The sequence below is a fragment of the Diceros bicornis genome, chromosome 17, assembly GCF_020826845.1.
Source record: "Diceros bicornis minor isolate mBicDic1 chromosome 17, mDicBic1.mat.cur, whole genome shotgun sequence".
Classification (NCBI taxonomy): Eukaryota; Metazoa; Chordata; class Mammalia; order Perissodactyla; family Rhinocerotidae; genus Diceros; species Diceros bicornis.
The window spans coordinates 1203859-1217060 of NC_080756.1; the positions used below are offsets into that span (position 1 = coordinate 1203859).

Consider the following 13202-nt stretch of genomic DNA (forward strand, 5'->3'; position numbering starts at 1 on the left):
AATAGTCTTATAAAGGAGTTAGACTGAAGATGTCTCCTTTTCACAGTGATCATGGACAATACTCAGCCCCTGCAATCCCAAAAAGATACCAAAGATTTATTCTCCAGAAAAACTCAAGTGGATAGGCTCCAAATTTGGAACTTAGCCAAAAGGTGGGTGAGGGGTGAGGACTGGGCTTGACAATTGACATGAAGACCTACATTCTGAACTGTGGGATCCTCAGCTTTCTTTCCTTAACCTGCTTACAGAACGCCACAAATCAGATGTAAAAACCACCCCTCTACCCTACCTTGAAACTATATGTTTTCTGTGGAAAAACTGAATTGCTCCAGAGAAAGGAATGTCAAACACTATCAAAATGAGGCTCTCTCCAATGAGAAAAAGCTAACTCAACTACATTTTAACAACCTCCGTCCACAAATGCTGTTACCGTTTTTAAAAAACTTGTTACTTGGAAATAATTTTAGACTCACAGAAGAGTTGCAAAAAACAGTCGAGTTCCCATATACTCCACCTTCCCCTAGTGGTAACATCTTATATAACCACAGTACAAGTTCAAAACTGAGAAATTAGCTATTAACTCAACAACTTTATATGGATTTGACCAGTTTCCCACAAACGTCCTGTTCTATCCCGGGATCCACATTACACTGTGTTTTACATCTCCCTAGTCTTCTGCAACCTCGGCCTATTCCCCAGGCTTTCCTTGTATTTCACAACACTGATGGCATCAGTCACACTGATGTAACTGCACTGTAAAATGTCCTACAATTTGGGTGTGCCTGTTGTTTTCTCAGGACTACATGATGGAGGTTATGCATTTCTAAAGCCACATCACTACAGAGGCGCATGTGATGTCAGTATGTCTCATAACAGGTGATCTTAACTTTGATCTTGGTTAAGCTGGTGCATCTGCCAGTTTTCTCCACTGTAAATTACTATTTTCTCTTTTTAAACAATAAATGTTTTGAAAGAAGTACTTGGAGAGTATGCAAATACCTGTTTGTCCTTAAACTTCTGCCCACTAATTACAGCATTCATCCGTGGCACTGCCTGCGGGACCTGATACTGTGATGTTATAATAGTGCTCTTCCTTCATTTCTTCTGTACTATCTTGGTTAACTGAGATGCTCTACAAATAAACCAATCATCTTTTAAAGATCTCACTCTTAAATACGAATAGTGTCAAAGACTTTACATAACTGGCCCAAAGTGATAAAGGTAGCAAGTGAAAAATAATGTCTCAAAATCAGGGTCCTTCACTCTACCAATCACTTTCTTTCAGCTTTATTACATTGCCTTTATCCCAGGAGAAGAAAACGTTTAAAATTTCATATGCCCCACACAGTCTCTCTCAGCATTTCTGGTTCTAAATAGGAAAGATCTTTACTTTTCTTTTTCCTTAAAGAAATACCTTCCTATTTTCATTAGCACATGTACTATAATGTCTTTAATTTACTGATCCAGATTAAACAATAAAGAGATAATATACTATTCTATGCTACAGAACACAGAATTTTGCAGTAAAATTATTACCTCAGCTGAAAAGATACGTGGCTACTGTATTTATGGGTCTATTAGACTCTAGGGAATCTTGAAGGAGGGAATTCGAGGGAAATGGTCCAATTTTTTGCTTTGGGTAAAAGAGAATCACGGCTATAATGACTCCACACATGAACTGGAATTTATTTACTCAAGTGTACTGTTTTATGTTTCTTTCCAAATGACCTAAGAGCTGAGAACAGGTCTGACATTTCTGTGTATTGCACACCACCTAGTGTCTTACACAACAGAAAGTATTCAAGCCCTGACTGAATACTGACACAAAAGCTTACTCTCTGTATCAGGAATGATTTTCCATGCATCTTCTCAACCAAAATAAAATTTTTTAAAAATGAAATCTTAGTACTTCTACTTTCAACCAAGATGGCATAGTCAGGACTCCCTTCCACCTCACATGAAACCACTTAAAAAATGGGCAAAATAGATTAAACAATGGTTTTCAAACAAAGAACATCAGGCAGTGCAACACAATGATCCCTGAGAGGAGAGAAAGAACTGAAATGAGCCCTACAGCTGCCCAGCCAATGGACTGGAGAAGTCTCCAGGCTGCGGAGCAGGGAGGGGGAGGCCTGGGGGAGCCCAGCCATCTCTGCCACTTGAGGAAGTGTAGCTCAGAGTTTGGGTAGACCAAGGCAGCTCGAGTGAGAAGCCAGAGTACCAGAGAGGAGAGAGCTACAAAGAGAAAAGAGTTCTAGAGATCTGGATACGGTCCCTCTTGAGTCTTCAGTTAAACATTGATCAGCAAACGTATGTGAAGAAACTACCAGAGGCTCAGAAAAGAGAGAGTGGGAACAATCTCCAGAGCTCATACAGAGCTGTCCCCACAGGGCACTGGGGAGAGTACTCAGAAGAGTACAGCTTCTAGTTAGGGAAAATTAGCCCTAGACTAAAGGCTAATGCAGTTTTGTGTAACAAAACTTAAAATTAAAAAAAAAAGAAGTCTCAAAGGCTCAAACAGCTTCTAAATAACTTAATTGTGTCCCCAAGAAAATTAACAGAAATATAAAAAATACATAGCACTGAACAGCTAAAATTTCCAAGCACTGGCATCCAAGCAAAAATTACCAGGCATGAAAGAAGCAGTAAAATAAAACACATAACGGAGAGGAAAAAATCCAATAATCAACAGACAAACCCAGAAATGACATAGATGATCGGATTAATAGACAATGACATTAAAAGGTATTATAGCTACATTTTGTATTTGAAAGGTAGAATAATTGGCATGATGCAGAAAAGATTAGTGAGCCTGAAAACAGCAACAAAAAACTATCCTAAATAAAACATGGAAAGAAAAAAGAAATTAAAAAAAATAAACAGAGCATCACTAAGCTGTGGGGACAACTTCAGGCGACCTAATACATGTGTAATTGGAGTCCTCAAAGTAGAACAGGGGCAGAATAAATATTTTTTTAAATAATGGATTAAAAAATTCCCAAATTTGATAAAAACTATAAACACACAAATTCAAGAGGCTCAATAAATATCAAGCACAAGAGTCATGAAGAAAATTATACCAAGATACATTGTAATCAAAATGTATAAAACCAAGGACAAAAAAAAAATCTTAATAGTAGCCAGAGAGAAACAGTTACATTATGTAAAGAGGACCAAAGATAAGAATGTCAGTAGACTTCTTGTCAGAAATGATCTAAGCCAGAAGACAGTGGAGCAAAATCTTTAAAGCACGAAAACAAAAAACTGTCAACTTTGAATTTCATATCCAGCAAAAATCTTTCAAAAATGAAACTGAAATAAAGACTTTTTCAGATACACAAAACCTAAAAGAATTCACCACCATCAGAAGTACATTACAAAAATGTTTTTTAGTTGAAGTCTATGCCAACAGGGCATAGACCCGTGTCATTGGAAACGCTTCAAGACTCACAGAGCTATTTGTTAGATCTGCGGGAAAGGAAGAAGTAAAAGACAGAGATACTAAAAGTATGAGGGATCAAATAGTCAAACTTTTAAAATCTTGAATATTGGTATATCCCAAAGATCTATACTATTCTAGGGTGTAATAGCTTAGGAGTGAATATGCTTTGAATTTATTCATGTTTAGAGGGTGTGTGAAATTGAAAACCAGGCAGATGGATCTACTCTCACCCTAAAAGTGGCCCTGACGTAAATTACTTGAAGAGAGTGGATCCCAAAGATTATAGGTGGGTAAGTATGTCATAAGTATGTCCATATTCAAGTGGAGATCAAAGAAGCCCAAGTAAAAGAACTGTGGACTGATAAGACAACTGTGGTTTCAGCAAAAGTTCTTCTCAAAAAGGCTACCTTGAAGATTATGACTCAAACTTTGGAGGAACTAGGTGATAAGCAGGGGAAGAAATCACATGTGAAACTCCTTAACTAAAAATTGACAGACTTTAAATAATTTTGCCTATGCTACAACACGTAAAAAAAAAAAGCATTGAAAAAAAGTGTACTTTTTTTTTTTTTTAAAAAAAGTCCTTCAGGTAGAAGGAAAATGATACTATAAAGAAAGAAGGAAGGAAAGGAAAGAAAAGGAAGTGAGGAAGGAAGGAGGCAGGCAAGGGAGAGAGGGAAGAAAAACAAGGGAAAAGAGAAAAAAGGAAGGGAAGAGAAGGGATAGAAAGAAGAAGGAAAGAATGGGAAGAAAAAGAATCACCAAATGTTTTCAGTTATGGATGATGATAAAAAGCAGAAATAACACTAATGACTATCCCTCTCCCCCAATTAAATGAACAATGAGACTACATAACAGAGGTCTAAGTAGGAAATGCTTCCCTTCACAAGTGAAATTTCAGCTGAGATCTAGAGAATAATTAAGATATATACTTCTGGTACTATGGCAGATAATAAAACAGAATGCTCCACTCAAAAACAACTAAAAATGCTCCATTAAATATTAATTCAGCTAATCAACAAATATTAACTGAGCCCACGCCAGGCATTATTCTCAGATGGGAATACACTGTAAACAAAATATCAGTGAAAACTAACACAGAGATTACATTTTTATTTTTAAATGAATTGCTGAGCTTGGGAGGGAAGGAGAGAAATCCAGCACCGAAAAACAAAGTAAAAGCTGGAATTCAAAAAAGCCACAAGCTTATATCCCGAAAGGGGAATCTGCCCAAGATAGAAAAGCGATTAGAAGACCTAGTGATGGTCTTGATTTTGATGCTAAGCAGAAGGAGGTAATGGAAATCTCTTCTGAGAATCTACAGCCATAAACCAGCCCAAATTCGCATTACCTGTGTGGACTGCAACCTCAAGCCAACATTTTATTTTTGGTTGGTCCTGGATTGGTTCTGTCTTAGGCACTGACAAAAGCAAATGCAAATCCCCTTGGGAAAAATGTCCTTCCACCTAGTGCTCAAAGAATTCCCACAGAGTTCTAGGAAACATGGAATGGTAAACTTCACACACTCTCTCTCTCCCTCTCTTTCTCCCTCTCTCCCTCTCTCTCTCCCCCTCACCCACACACCCACACCCACACCCACACAAACACACACACAGAAACAAGATGGCATTAAGTGAGAACCAGCAGACACAAAAGACATTAGAATGATCTATGACTACTTCCAATTGCTGGATTTACCACATGTTAAACATGAGAATGTATACAATGATTAAAGAAATAAAGGAGGGTATAGTGGAATCCAAATCTAAACAAAGGAATGAATAATGGTAGTATGTGAATAATAACAGTAAATCTGTGGGTACAGAAGATAAAGACAACAAGATTAACAAACTTGATCTAATGGAAAGAAACAGAGCAATACATCCACCAATTGGTCAATTTGCATTTTTGGTGTTCAAGTACATAAACAAATAATTGGTATCATAGTGACCACAATCTCTAGCTACAGGGGAGTTACATGAGAAATCAGCAACAGAAAGAGAACTAGAAAAACTTCACGTTTGGAAAATTACAAACACTTATCATTAAAGAACAGTAAAACACTCTAAAAAGTAAAAAGAAATTAAAAGCATAAACTGATGAATATAAAACAAAAAATAAGTTAAAAAAATAACCAAATGAAACTAAAAGTTGATACCTAGTAAAAATGGACAAATCTCTAGAAAGACTGACAAATAAAGGGGAAAGGCACACAGTAAACAGCCTTAAGAATGAAAAAGGTGCTGCAGAGAAAAATATTTAAGAATGCAGCATTATGAATAATTTCTTTACTTTGATAAAGCATACTATCTACAAAAAGAAAATTCTGCATCAAACATCCTACTTGCTGGTGACAACTTAAAGCTTGTAAGACAAGTAAGAAGAGAAAGATTTCTATTTACACTTCTATTAGACATTGTATCAGAAGTACTAGTGAGTTCAGAAAAGATATGCAAGTTATAAAAATTACAAAGGAAGTATCAAAACTGTAATTTCCAGATGCTATGTTTATTACATGAGAACCGCCAAAGAACTTACAGATTAATTATAAGAATAAAAAAGTTTAGCAACATTAATGAATACAATAATCAATTTAAAAAGTCAACTGTACATCAATAAAACAGTAACACCTATAAAATATAATTTTAAAAATACCACTTACCAAAAAAAAGGCAACAAAAAAATACTTATGCATAAATCTGACTAAAGATTTGTGTAAGTCCATTATGAACAAAAAAAAACGTAAAATTTTATTGAGAGAAAATACAGAAGACCTCAATATATGAATTCAAGGAGAGGAAGAATATTATAAACATCCCAATTCTTCCCCAAACAAAAATAAAGTCAATGCAATTCCACTTATAAAAATACCTTTTTTTTTTTTTAATTCTAAATGTGTCATTGAACAAAAGCCAAGAAAGTAAAGACAACTCATGAAGACCAAGGTGGACAGACAGACATGAAGATTTAATAATACCAAGCTACAGTAGTTAAAAAAAATGTGATACTGGTACAGGCATAGACAAACACATCAAAGTAACAGAATAAAAATATAAGAAACAGATCCATGAATATAGAGAAACTTGATTTACAATAGAATTAGCACTGCTGATTAGTTGAGGAAGGCACCCCCAAATCAATATATGATGCTAACAACTGATTATATCTATATACTGAGGAAAAGAAACTGTACTCCTAACTCACACCATATACAAAAATCAATTTCAGATGGATTAAATTTAAGTATGAAAGACAAAATGAAAAATCATTTAAAAGATATAGGAGAATATCTTCATTTATTTCATTTCAATAGGGAAAAATGTCTCAAACACAACCTCAATAAATTCAAAAAAAAAATTTAATTTGACATTATCAAATGTCAGATCCATATGAACACAGCTGATGGGACTCAAAATTGGTACAAACACTCCCTAAATATATCCTGGAAGACCTTTTGTGAATTTAATTTTCCTAAATTTTGAGAATATGGCTTGGGTCAGAAAACTTTTCTAACTTCATAAAGCTCCCTCATCTGTTGTTTTCATATAGTGTTTCAAAATACAATTGCTTGTTTTCTGAGATTTTCTGGCTCTGTTCCCCTCTCCCACTTTTATCTGGACCTTCTCTTTTCTCTGTCTCTGTTGTCCTATCCCCCTCAATTTTGATGCCACTCCCAGAAACAACTCCTCAGCAGGTCCTGGAAGAGAGCAGTGGTGTGTCAGTCCTGAGAGTTTAAAGAGGTAGCTCAAGCCACTGTGGGCTTCAGTACAGGTCCCTTATGCTGGTCCAACAAAGTGGGCAAAACTTCTCCCAATTTCAGATTGGCTAACCACACTACAGCTTTCAAATTGGCTGTTCACCACTTTGAGGTGCTTCTACTCTAAGGTCCAGATCCCCCAATGCTTCTCTCTACTTTCCTATGCACGAAAACTAATAAATATAGGTCTTTTTGTTAGTTATCACCTGCTTATATTTTGGGTTTATGGGGATACCTTATCACCAAGTTTGGTTTTGCCATCTAGTTGTTCTATTTTTATGTGGGAATTCAGAAAAATAAAAAAACTAAGCTGCCACCATCGGTGCAATCATCCCAGAATCTAAGCAAGACCTAATATTATAATTTTAAAAATAACTTTGGGGGCCCGCCTCGTGGCATAGTGGTTAAGTGTGCACGCTCTGCTGCTGGCAGCCCGGGTTTGCATCCCGGGCTCGCACTGACACTACTTGTCAGGCCATGCTGTGGCGGCGTCCCATATAAAAAAGTGGAGGAAGATGGGCACGGATGTTAGCCCAGGGCCAGTCTTCCTCAGCAAAAAAGAGGAGGATTGGCATGGATGTTAGCTCAGGGCTGATCTTCCTCACAAAAAAAAATATATATATATAACTTTGCTTACTTTTATATTTTCTTTGATTCACAGAAATTTTTGCACTAACGTTTTAACTTTCTAGTTAATGATGAATACATTCCATATTCATGATTGAGGCAAATTACTTAAATGTACAATATTTTTCTGAAAGAGAACACAGTGTTGCATGTGTAAAAGCCTAGGGCCTAAGTTCTCAACAGGAGAACCACAATGAACACACAGGGGCGTCGGCAGATATTTTAAATCTTCTTGGGGAAACAGTAATATCTGTCAGATAATCATGTGAATTACTACTATTAGTGGCTTGGACCTAAGTACTTAATTTAACAGAGCTGTTAGTATTTCTTTTGGCTTGGGGCACTGTGAAAAAATTACCAAGACACTAAGGGTGTCATAAACCATGTACCTTGGTGAAATTTGCTTTTTGGAAAACAAACGTCACCTCATTTGGTGATTTCAGGAGATGAGCGAAAAACGTATCAGACTATATAATGCATTCAAAGAAAAGCTAACATTGTTAGTTAGCATCATGTAATAACGAGCCAACCAACGAGGAACTTGGGAATTCATTTAACTTGATGTTCTTGCTTGGTCAGAGGAAGAAGAGAAAGGGGAGCTACGAATGACACATAGGTCATGGAGTCAAAATGACTTGTGTTGCTGAGAATGTGATCATGACATGAGCAGGGGCATCACATTCAAAAGAGTAATTATAAGGGCCGGCCCTGCGGCTTAGCGGTTAAGTGCGTGCGCTCCGCTGCTGGCGACCCGGGTTCGGATCCCAGGTGCGCACCGGCGCTTCTCCGGCCATGCTGAGGCCACGTCCCACATACAGCAACTAGAAGGATGTGCAGCTATGACATACAACTATCTACTGGGGCTTTGGGGGAAAAAAAAATAAATAAGTAAATAAAATTATTAAAAAAAAAAGAACAACCTCATGGGTCCGCCCAGTGGTGCAAGCGGTTAAGTGCACGTGTTCCGCTGCGGGGGCCCGGGGATCGCTGGTTCGGATCCCGGGCGCGCACCGACGCACTGCTTGGCGAGCCATGCTGTGGTGGCGTCCCGTGTAAAGCAGAGGAAGATGGGCACGGACGTTAGCCCAGGGCCAGTCTTCCTCGGCAAAAAAAGAGGAGGATTGGCAGATGTTAGCACAGGGCTGATCTCCTCACAAAAAAAAATAAACAAACAAACAAACAAAATCATCAATTAAAAAAAAAAAAAGAGCAACCTCATGTTAGCAGGAGTTGTAGAACCACAAGTGAAGGGGACCTAGTTTTCCAGTGTGAGCTTTTTCTATCTTCTTGCCTCATCTCTGGCTACAGACAATAGGTCACAGCCACTTGTTTCCAAGAGTTTCAAGAGCAAAGAAGAGTAAACTGTGAAGCAGTTTGTTGGTTTCAGGCATTTATTTCTGAACTAATTCCTTCCTGGGCTCACTCTTGTTCACCTTAACTCAACACCAAAACAGCAACAATGACTAAAGCCTCCAGCTTTCGGCTCAAGGCACCAGATCCACTCTGACAACTCTTGAATTGCTAAGTAAACATTTTTTTTAAATTGTTGTTCATTTTATTTTATTAAGTGTTCTTTATATTCATTATGTATCTTTAACATACTTTAAGTATCACAGATTCTAAGATGCTTACATGCTGTTGTTGTTTTTAATCATACTAAGGTATCAACAGAAGGTTATAAGCTTATAACATTACATAATAATGTTAGAACTATGACTCAAGATCCATCAGTTGTAAGTGGCATCCTGACAGCAGAAAGGATAAAAATTTTCAATAATGTATAACTTAGAAGAAAAGAAACAGGTACCTCACTTCTTATTTACATTTTTATTGCAGTACAAAAGAAAAAAATGTAATTTGTACACAGTACTATATAATTCTCTTGCATACTGAATGGAAACATAACTACTGATGCATTTGTATGTGTTAAATAATTAGTTAACTTGTGTTTTAAATGCTTTATATTATGCAGAAACCCTTGGTGAGTTATCGGATAGGTGTTGAGTGTTTTAGCAGTATCTGGGAAATTCTTTACAGTTTTGGATGACCTGGAAATTATTTTTTTTCCTATTCGAAATAATGGAATATAGGGTTCCACCTCCCAAAAAATTACTACACAATACATAAAAAAATGATGTGCCTACATAAACTGAAACACACATATGTAGTAAAATATAAAAATAAAAAGAATGCAACACAAAATTCAAACTAGCGGTTACTTCTGGGGAAGGAGGCAGGGGAATGATGGGACATGGAAATAACTCCATTAAGTACAATATGCATGCTGCAGAAAAATGCATATTTCTTAAAAACAAAGACAACAAATCACTTTTGCACCTTAATAATCACCAGAAAAGATCTAAAAAGATACACACTAAACTGTTAAGAGTACAGTTGCAATGGTAAACTTTCATGTTCTATTTAAACATTTCCGTATTTTTCTTCAAAGTTTTTGCGATGAGCATCTATCACTTCTGTGATTTAAAAAAATATAAAAAATATTTAATGGGGGGGTGGAATGGCAATACAATCGCTGCCATAGTTCTCTGACACGCTATATTCCACAAAGTTAATGCAGCATTTTAGATCATGAGGTATCCTTCAGGAACATACGGACTGAGATGCATTAGATCCAGTTTATAGATAACATATTGAACTAGTCAGCAAATGATGTGATCAATGACCTCATATTAAAAAGTTCCATTCAGACTAACATCTAAAAATCTTGGAAATATTGGTAGTATGTTACCCAGTACACTCTGCAATTTCTTCCTTTCACTTCTTTCACTTTAATGAAATTTTTTAAATTAGTTTTCATTTGTTTTTTAAATTAATATTTATTAGTTTTATTTAATTTTTATTAGAACAACATGCATTGAATACCTATTATGTACTGGGAACCATGCTAGGTACTGGCAGTACCAAATAGATAGGGTTCCAGTTGTCAAGAAGCTTATAACACAGTAGCACTGTCCAATACAATTTTCTGCAATGAGGGAAGAGTTCTTCATCGGCACAATTCAATATGGTCACCATGAACAGCATGTAGCTATTGAGCGTTTGAAATGTGGCTACTGTGACTAAGAGACTAAATTTTTAATTTTATTTAATTTAAATGAATTTAAATAGGCACTTCTGGCTGGTGCCTACAGTTTTGGACAGCACACATCTACAGGAAGACAAGGACAAGGACAAATAAACAGATAACTACAACGTATTAAGGTAAACACTAAACTAGTAGTATGCACAAAGGCTATGAAAGCAGAGAAAGGAACACTGAGCCCATCAGAGAGTGGCTCCTACAAGTATTCACACCTAATTCTTGAATCATGTGAAGAAAGCCGAAGCATTACATGAAGAGGAACTAAAACAAGTAAAGGTTTAAAGTGTAAAAGTGGAGGGACACTGAAAGCCGTTGTGTAGTAAATGGAAAGACTCACTAGAGGGAGTCAGGGGATAGACACGGAAAGCTAAGAGCCTGTGGGCTCAGGAGGTGGAGAGACACTGCAGCTGTTTAGTGGTTGGCTTATTATGTAAGAGGGAACACCACCAAGGAGTGAAATTGGTAATTAATATGGTGAGATCTACACATGCTCATAAGCTGGAGTAAATTACTGTAAATTAGAGGAAAGAAAATTCTAGCAAAAAACTGGAGTTACATTTCCTTAGAAAAACCTTGACAATCCTTCCCCAAAAAGAGAACTATGAACCATTTAAATAACTAAATTATCTTACCTGAATTAGTATACCAGTCTACCTATGCAAATAAACTTCAACTACTCTATTCAAACTCTAAAAGCTTAACTGGGCTTATAGTAAGAAATGAAACACACAAAGTATATACCAGTAAAAAAATCAATACTTCAACCAACACCCATGAAAGGCACTAGCTTTTAGCACAAAGCTGAGGGAATGTACCTTCCTAAACTAAATTCCTAAGGCTTTAATCAGGTCTATAAGGAAATGAGAATTGGATTAATACTATCCTCCTTATTAAACTCTAGAATATTAGCCTATTATTATCAGGATGCTTAAAGATCACCATAAGACATCAAGTGCCTTCCAAAAACAAAAGCCTTCAAAGATAAATTAAAATGAGTATAAACATGGACACAAAGAAATCTCAGTTTATCCATGAAAAACAAAATTCCTCCAAAATGGAATTTTTAAACATCCAAATCATTTAATTTCAGCATATACAAACTCTTAGTGCTACAAATACAAATGTGATTTATTTAATATTCCTTTGAATTTCCCATACGCTCTTAATATATTCATCATAATATCAGACAGGAAATTATATTTCTATACATGCACTTCTCAGAAGAGGCTTCAAAAATAAAATAATTTTACAATGGAGATTTAAACAACTGTTTCCAAGGACATTTCAACATGTATTAAGTGTCACTAAGTAAAAACAAAAGAGAGAAAAGGGAAAATATTTTCAGCCAGAAAAATCCTAACCAAGAAGGCATTTTTCAGGTAAGCTCAAAAACCTGGATTATTTGTAAATAATGTGACTGGAACAACTGAGTATTTTTAGAGTTGAATAAGCAAGAATTAGGAAATCTTTTCATGTGAAAAATATAATCTTGTTTTATTCCTTTAAGTGTAAATTTCAGAATTCTATAATATGATTCCATGAAGTAAATTAACCACACTGTGTCATCATACAAAAGTTCCATACTTACACTTTACAAACTGGATTACGAGCACTGAAAAATCACATAACCTAGAATCACAATATTCTTGAAATAATGTAGCAGAACCTATCAAAAGATACAACAGCCCAAGCGGTGTGACCAATAAAAATCTTATAAGTCAGGGCCAGCCCGGTGGCGCAAGCGGTTAAGTGCACGCGCTCCACTGTGCCGGCCTAGGGTTCATTGGTTCAGATCCTGGGCGTGCACCAACGCACCACTTGTTAAGCCATGCTGTGGCAGCATCCCATATAAAGTAGAGGAAGATGGGCACGGATGTTAGCCCAGGACCAGTCTTCCTCACCAAAAAAAAAGAGGAGGACTGGCATCCGATGTTAGCTCAGGGCTGGTCTTCCTCACACACACACAAATCTTATGAGTCAAGGTAGTTGGAAGTGGTTGTAAGGCAGGAGGAGCTGTAGCACGTCTAAATAATTAGCAAAGGCCATGCTGGTCAAGTTCATGACAACTCAGAACAGAAAAGGTTACAGGGAGAACTGACTCCGCGTATCATAAAGATTTGGCAAGAAATTCCAGACACCAAGTTAGGTGCAACTCCAGAAAGGTTAAACATGACATTATTTTTTATCAGGGACAGTGCTCAAACCAGAACCTATGTCTTATCATCAAAGCTCTGGCTATTACACTACGAACACCCCTTTACAATTTTCTCCAC

General features: G+C 36.6%; 1 protein-coding gene across 4 annotated transcripts in view; it reads right to left on the reverse strand.

Annotated features, from left to right (window-relative positions):
* Positions 1-13202, reverse strand: part of CNOT2 (CCR4-NOT transcription complex subunit 2) — a 116529-nt gene that overhangs the window by 58369 nt on the left and 44958 nt on the right. The window lies entirely within an intron of this gene.